Below are 8,073 nucleotides of genomic sequence, written 5' to 3'. Positions count from 1 at the left end.
ATGCCCCTAAAGCTGACCAACACGCCGGATTGTAGTCAGCTGGAGGCGTGTCTTAATGAAATTAAACAATGGATGTCCGCTAACTTTTTGCAACTCAATGCCAAAAAAACGGAAATGCTGATTATCGGTCCTGCTAGACACCGAACTCTATTTAATAATACAACTCTAACATTTGACAACCAAACAATTAAACAAGGCGACACGGTAAAGAATCTGGGTATTATCTTCGACCCAACTCTCTCCTTTGAGGCACACATTAAAAGCGTTACTAAAACGGCCTTCTTTCATCTCCGTAATATCGCTAAAATTCGCTCCATTCTGTCCACTAAGGACGCTGAGATCATTATCCATGCGTTTGTTACGTCTCGCCTCGACTACTGTAACGTATTATTTTCGGGTCTCCCCATGTCTAGCATTAAAAGATTACAGTTGGTACAAAATGCGGCTGCTAGACTTTTGACAAGAACAAGAAAGTTTGATCACATTACGCCTGTACTGGCTCACCTGCACTGTCTTCCTGTGCACTTAAGATGTGACTTTAAGGTTTTACTACTTACGTATAAAATACTACACGGTCTAGCTCCATCCTATCTTGCCGATTGTATTGTACCATATGTCCCGGCAAGAAATCTGCGTTCAAAGGATTCCGGCTTGTTAGTGATTCCCAAAGCCCAAAAAAAGTCCTGCGGGCTATAGAGCGTTTTCCGTTCGGGCTCCAGTACTCTGGAATGCCCTCCCGGTAACAGTTCGAGATGCCACCTCAGTAGAAGCATTTAAGTCTCACCTTAAAACTCATTTGTATACTGTAGCCTTTAAATAGACTCCCTTTTTAGACCAGTTGATCTGCTGTTTCTTTTCTTTTTCTTCTATGTCCCACTCTCCCCTGTGGAGGGGGTCCGGTCCGATCCGGTGGCCATGTACTGCTTGCCTGTGTATCGGCTGGGGACATCTCTGCGCTGCTGATCCGCCTCCGCTTGGATGGTTTCCTGCTGGCTCCGCTGTGACGGGACTCTCGCTGCTGAGTTGGAACCGCTTTGGACTGGACTCTCGCGACTGTGTTGGATCCATTGTGGATTGAACTTTCACAGTATCATGTTAGACCCGCTCGACATCCATTGCTTTCCTCCTCTCTAAGGTTCTCATAATCATTATTGTCACAGACGTCCCACTGGATCATTATTGTCACCGATGTCCCACTGGGTGTGAGTTTTCCTTGCCCTTATGTGGGCCTACCGAGGATGTCGTGGTGGTTTGTGCAGCCCTTTGAGACACTAGTGATTTAGGGCTATATAAGTAAACATTGATTGATTGATTGATAGATATATGTTATCTTATTGCAATGGAAGAACAGGTTTGTCCTTAAATAAAATAGTGAACATACAAGACAACTTGTATTTTAGTAGTAAGTAAGCAAATAAAGGATCCTAATTAGTCTGCTGACATATGCAGTAACATATTGTGTCATTTTTCATTCTATTCAGTCAAAATTATGAGGGACAAGCTGTAAAAATGGATAATCGATCTACTTGTTGTTTTCTCTTTAACATGTTCTGTTTACACTTCTGTTAAAATGTAATAATCACTTTTTCTTCTGTTGTTTAGGTACTCGACATTAGTTTTGAATGATACCACAAATTTAGGTATCGACCCGATACCAAGTCGTCACAGGATCATACATTGGTCATATTTAAAGTCCTCATGTGTCCAGGGACATATTTCCTGAGTTTTGAAAGATAATATAATTTTTTTAAAAAGGAAAAAAAGACGACAAAAAATATTGATGTAATCATAGTAGTATCGACTAGATACGCTATAGTACTTGGTATCATTACAGTGGATGTCAGGTATAGATCCACCCATGGTATTTGTTTACATTCAGGGTGCTAGCTTTCTGTTAGCGGTTAGCTATCATAGCCTCCTACGGTGTGTAATGAAACATGTTTAGCTATTCCTCGTCTGTAGGGACGATACCTGTAGGAAACTTACTTTATTTGTCGCCATGGAGGCGAGGATTAGTGATTTAGTCTTAAAGCACCTCTTCCTGAGGGCATTTCAGTGTTATGACTTCACCTTTTCCTTTAGTTTTAGGCCAAAATGCGTCTGTTCTCCCTTTCTGTCTACACACTGTGTCTGCTTGTAAGTACTCTGTGATTGTGCGCTGCCGAAAATGCTCCCCTGCTCACAAAACCAGCAATGTCATGACGTGAAGACGCCCGTCATGCCCGGGAACTGGTACTTTTCAGAGTATACTACCGTATTTGTTTCATTAGTAGCGCGATACCATACCAGTACCGTTATACCGTACAACCCTACTTGCTACTTTAAATCGTTCATTTTGCTCAGATTAGTCATTGTAGTGAACGTACGTGTAAATATGATTCATGTCACGTAATTACAAGTAAAATAGATTTTAGCATGCTCTTTAATTCACTGTACTAACATACATATACACATACTGTACATATACAAGTACATATACATACTTACACTCATGCATATAATCACGTTTCATCTAACATGTATTTACGTTGTTGCCCTAGGGCAGGGGTCGGGAACCTTTTTGGCCTAGAGAGCCTGAAAACCAATATTTAAAAATGTATTTCTGTGAGAGCCATATAATATTTTTATTTAACACTGAATAAAACTAAATGCGTGCATTTTTAAGTGAGACCAACATTTTTAGAGTATAATAAGTCTCTTATTCTTTTAATAACATTGTTATTCTGAAGCAAATCAATACTAAATGAAATACTGCTTACCATTAATACGACTTCTTCAAAGGGTGCATTAGAAAACGGATGGATGGATTGAAATGCATGAGAAGGTTTTATATTGTGAACGTTATTTTTTAACATCGTCAATACCAATTTCAACTAAGATTTATCTGAGAGCCAGATGCAGTCGTCAAAAGAGCCACATCTGGCTCAAGAGCCATAGGTTCCCTACCCCTGCCCTAGGGGAAACTGGGTAACACACGGCACACTGACAAAGCTTAACTATTGTTACTATAACAATCTACAAGGTTAATACAGTTCGCTTCTCCTTCTATCCCTCCATTTATCTGCTTTCTTTTGTATTCGAAGTTATCAGTAAATATATGTATTGTTGCATTTGAAAAAATCGTATTGTTGATAATAGAGGTTAATTATTGTTATTTGTCATTATTAATAGTGTTATTTATATTTGTATTTTATTGCACCATTTGTAGTGCAATTATGTTCATTGTCATTTCCGTGTTATTATTTATTTCACTAACTGCTTGTATGCTGTAATTTTTCGTATCACATTTGTACAGATCGTATTTGCTAATGTTGTTCCGTTGTTGTTGTTGTTATTGTTGTTGTCTCTCTGTCTTATCACCCTCGTCTTGACTTTTCATCCCTAGCTGTAAATAAATGTTTATGTTTTAGCAATAACTTAGGAGTCAAAAGTATTTTGTATTCAAATAAGTGATCATGTAAGGCATGGGTGTCAAACTCTGGCCCGCCGTGTAATTTAATTTGGCCCTTAAAGCAATAGCATTAGAGCTGCCCCCCCCCCGGTGTATTAGCGGTGAATGCGGTGTTACAGCGGCACCGACGCTGTAACACCGCATTCACCGCTAATACTCATACTTGCCAACCCTCCTAATTTTCCCGATAGACTCCCGAAGTTCAGTGCCCTCCTGAAAATCTCCCGGGCAACCATTCTCCCGAATTTCTACTGATTTCCACCTGGACAACTATATTGGGGGCGTGCATTTAAGGCACTGCCTTAAGCGTTCTCTACAACCTGTCTTCACGTCCGCTTTTCCTCCATACTAACAGCGTGTCACATAATATTTGTGGCTTTTACACACACACACACACAAGTGAATGCAAGGCATATTTGGTCAACAGCCATACAGGTCACACTGAGGGTGGCCGTATTAACAACTTTAACACTGTTACAAATATGCGCCACACTGTGAAACCACACTAAACAAGAATGACAAACACATTTCGGGTGAACATCCGCACCGTAACACAACAGAACAAATACCCAGAACCCCTTGCAGCACTAACTTTTCCGGGGTACTGACCAATAATTAACGTTTTATTCATGCATTTTCTCTTGCTACTTCAAGGCTTGAATGTTTGGTTCATTCATTATTGTTATTTTATTTTCAAATGTATTATTAGCCTGTGGAAAAAATCAGATTTTTACCTCAGAAGATTGCAGATAGAAAAAAAGACATAACATTTTTATTTACATTTTATTTGATATGCCATTGATGTTCTTTCAATTATTATTATTTGAAACTGGATTTTGCATGTCATTAAAGTTATATAAGCCTTGCTTCTTTATTATTCAATGCAAAACTTGTTTGGGTCCCTATTAAAAGGTTAATTTTTTCAACCTCAAGCTTTGTTCCGTTTAAAATTTTGGCCCACTCTGTATTTGAGTTCGACACCCCTGATGTAATGACATTAAGACCGTAATGATCAAGGCGAGGCTGAGCATAACGCTTTACACACACGTCGATCGAAATACGGGCTGACAATTTAAAACACAGATCTGATGACACACACGGAGAATAATATACAGACACACACATCCGTACACACACATGAATTGCATTACACATGCCGAGATTGAGATACGCGTCTGCAAATGATTTTGCTACAGTAATTCTTCCATAAAAATGGTTTGTTCCACCTTGATGGCGGCAAACCTAACTTGGAACACTTCACGCTACATCGACGGCAGAACGTCAAAGCTCACATGCAAGCGTTCGCACACTGATCCGACATTTTGGAACAAGGATGAGGTGATAGTAGAAAGGTTAGTATGATTATCCACCTGTGGCAGCATAGTATAAAGTCATGTACAAGTTTCACATTTGCATCTCATTGCCCATAACTGTGATGCATTCAAGGACCCTGGATTAAAGTTAGAAACAGAGTTGTCACGAGATTTTAAAGATAAATTAATAAGAAATAATGTAATATCAAGATTTATATTATCCACAATTGATAATCCTACAGTATGTGTATCAACAAATCTCTACCTTACTCTCTGAAGTAAAGGGACATTTGACTTTTGATTGATTGATTAAAAATTTTTTTAGTAGACTGTATTGATCTGGCCCGGATAATATTATGATTAGATTTTTGAGTCTTTTGTGTTTTCTGTTGCTTTTGGACTCCTTCGGTTCCTGTTTGTGCACCTCTCAGTTGGTTACCATTGTTACTTATTATTTTCACCTGCCACTTGTTCTGAACGCACACCTGTGTTTTGTAATCACTGACATTATTTAAGCCTGCCTTCCCCCGTCAGTCAGTCTGGCTTCCTAGTTTGTCTTCGTACAAGTAATGCCGTTCCGTTTCCTGCTCGCTACCTGCTAGCTTCCACGCTAGGCTCTTTATTTTCTCGCTCCCATGCTAGCTCTTTGTTTTTTGCCTTAAGTGCTGAGCACGTTTTTCTTTGTTCTGTCTGATTTATTTCTTAATAAATCATTTTTCCTATATGCCCGTCTGCATTCCTGGGAGAACGAGCCCCCCATCACGATGCGACCCGGTCGTTACGTAGACTGCACAGTTCAGTGCATATTCCGTACAATTAACCACTAAATGGTAACACCCGAATAAGTTTGTCAACTTCTTTAAGTCGGGGTCCATGTTAATCAATTCATGGTAATCAGTGTCAAACTCATTTTAGCTCAGGGGCCGCATGAAGGAAAATCTGTTCACGTGGGCCGGACTATTAAAATCATGGCATTAAACTAAAAAATATAGACAACTTTAGATTGTTTTATTTGTCTTTCTTTGGCCATAACTAGAACAAACACATTATGAAAATCCATCGTTCCATCCGTCCATCCATTTTCTACCGCTTGTCACTTTTGGGGACGCAGGGGCTCTCAGCAGCCTATCTCAGGAGCCTATCTCAGCTGCAGTCGGGCACCCTGGACAAGTTGCCACCTCATCGCAGCATTATGAAAATATTACAATAAAAAATATAGAAAAAAAATACCTGGTGGTAAAGTTTAGATCCATGAAGGAAAGAAGAAAGGGAATGAATGTTTAAACTAAATACATTTAGCATAAAAAAATATTTTCTCTTGTATTATTTTTTTTCAATGAATTAAGTAAAGTTTTTGACAACCTTTTTCCAAAACACTATATAGAATGTGAGATATAACAGGATAATGCATACATTTATCATTTGTTTTCAAAACGCTTACAAAAAATTCCTAGCGCCAACACTGATGGATTATTGGTGCTTGCAAAACAGCAGCAGGTGGCTGTGGCCTGCGGGCCGTTTCTAATACTAATCAAATTTTAGACCGGGGCTCATGGATAATTTATTTACAAACCGGATATAGCCTGCGGGCCTTGACTTTGACACCCCTGATTTAATCATATTCTAATACACCGTATTTCCTTGAATTGCCACAGGGCATATACTGTAGTATGCGCCTGCCTTGAATTACTGCCGGGTCAAACTCGCTTCGCAAAATAATTAGCGCATGCTTAGTATTACCGCCTGGTCAAACTCGTGACGTCACGAGTGACACTTTCCCTGTCATCATTTTCAAAATGGAGGAGGCTGATTTCAATACCGGTAATTTGAAATCGCATAAAGGGAAGAAGATTAAGAGCAATTCAGTAGGATTTAAAGGACCGAGCTTACATCACACTCAGATTTTTACTGCATGCCTTTGGTAAGTGCCGGAGTGAGAAGAAGTTTTAAAATAATTAGCGCATGCTTACTTTTACCGCATGCCTTTGGTTAGCGCAGGAGTGAGGGGAGGTTTTAAATTAATTAGCGCCCCGGCGGCAATTCAAGGAAATACGGTAATTCCAACTTTTGGAGGCATTTTGTGTAAAACAAATCAAATAAAAAATTGGGTTTATGTAAATATGTTCCATAGATGAAGCGCTAGGTGTTCAAACTCAGGACCCGGGATGGACCACTCATCTGTGCATCAGTTGGGGACGTCTCTGCACTGCTGACTTGTCTCCACCCAAGACGATCTCCGGCTGGACCCACTATGGACTGGACTCTCACACTTTGTTCTAGATCAGTGGTTCTCAACCTTTTTTCAGTGATGTACTCCCTGTGGACATTTTTTTTTATTTAAATACCCCCTAATCACAGCAAAGCATTTTTGGTTGAAAAAAAGAGATAAAGAAGTAAAATAAAGCACTATGTCATCAGTTTCTGATTTATTAAATGGTAAATGCGTTGTACTTGTATTACATTTTATAACAGTGCAAAATATTGCTCATTTGTAGTGGTATTTTTTTCAACTATTTGGGGAAAAAAGATATAAAAATAAATAAAAACTTGTTGAAAAATAAACAAGTGATTCAATTATAAATAAAGATTTCAACACATAGAATTAATCATCAACTTAAAGTGCCTTCTTTGGGGATTGTAATAGAGATCCATCTGGATTCATGAACTTCATTCTAAACATTTCTTCACAAAAAAAGAAATCTTTAACATCAATATTTATGGAACATGTCCACAAAAAATCTAGCTGTCAACACTGAATATTTCATTGTTGCGTTTCTTTTCACAGTTTATGAACTTACATTCTTATGTTGAAGTATTATTCAATAAATATATTTGTAAAGGATTTTTGAATTGCTGCTATTTTTAGAATATTTAAAAAAAAATTCACGTACCCTTTGGCAAACCTTCAAGTACCCCCAGGGGTACGCGTACCCCCATTTAAGAACCACTGATCTAGATCCACTCGACGTCCATTGCACCGGTCCCCCAGGAGGCAATGGGGTCCCACATCTGCGGGTCCCCTCCAAGGTTTCTCATTGTAAACCCATTGGGTTGAGCTTTATCTTGCCCTGATGTGGAATCTGAGCCGAGGATGTCGTTGTGGCTTGTGCAGCCCTTTGAGACACTCATGATTTAGGGCTGTATGAATGAACTTTGATTGATTGATGTGAATTATATTTACATAGCGCTTTTTCTCGAGTGACTCAAAGCGCTTTACTTAGGGAAACCCAATATCTAAATTACATTCAAACCAGTGTGGGTGGCACTGGGAGCAGGTGGGTAAAGTGTCTTGCCCAAGGACACAATGGC

At 39.1% G+C, this 8,073-nt stretch overlaps 1 long non-coding RNA gene across 1 annotated transcript in view; it reads left to right on the top strand.

Annotated features, from left to right (window-relative positions):
• The window catches only part of LOC133552408 (uncharacterized), a 50,241-nt gene extending 43,076 nt beyond the window's left edge, over positions 1-7,165 (top strand). The window contains exon 3 of the long non-coding RNA XR_009806709.1: positions 6,896-7,165. This is a non-coding gene — a long non-coding RNA (uncharacterized LOC133552408). The remainder of the gene's footprint in view (positions 1-6,895) is intronic.
• The last annotated feature ends 908 nt before the right edge of the window (positions 7,166-8,073 follow it).

Source organism: Nerophis ophidion, linkage group LG05 (genome assembly GCF_033978795.1).
Source record: "Nerophis ophidion isolate RoL-2023_Sa linkage group LG05, RoL_Noph_v1.0, whole genome shotgun sequence".
Taxonomy (NCBI): Eukaryota; Metazoa; Chordata; class Actinopteri; order Syngnathiformes; family Syngnathidae; genus Nerophis; species Nerophis ophidion.
This window is presented reverse-complemented; position numbering and strand designations above follow the sequence as displayed.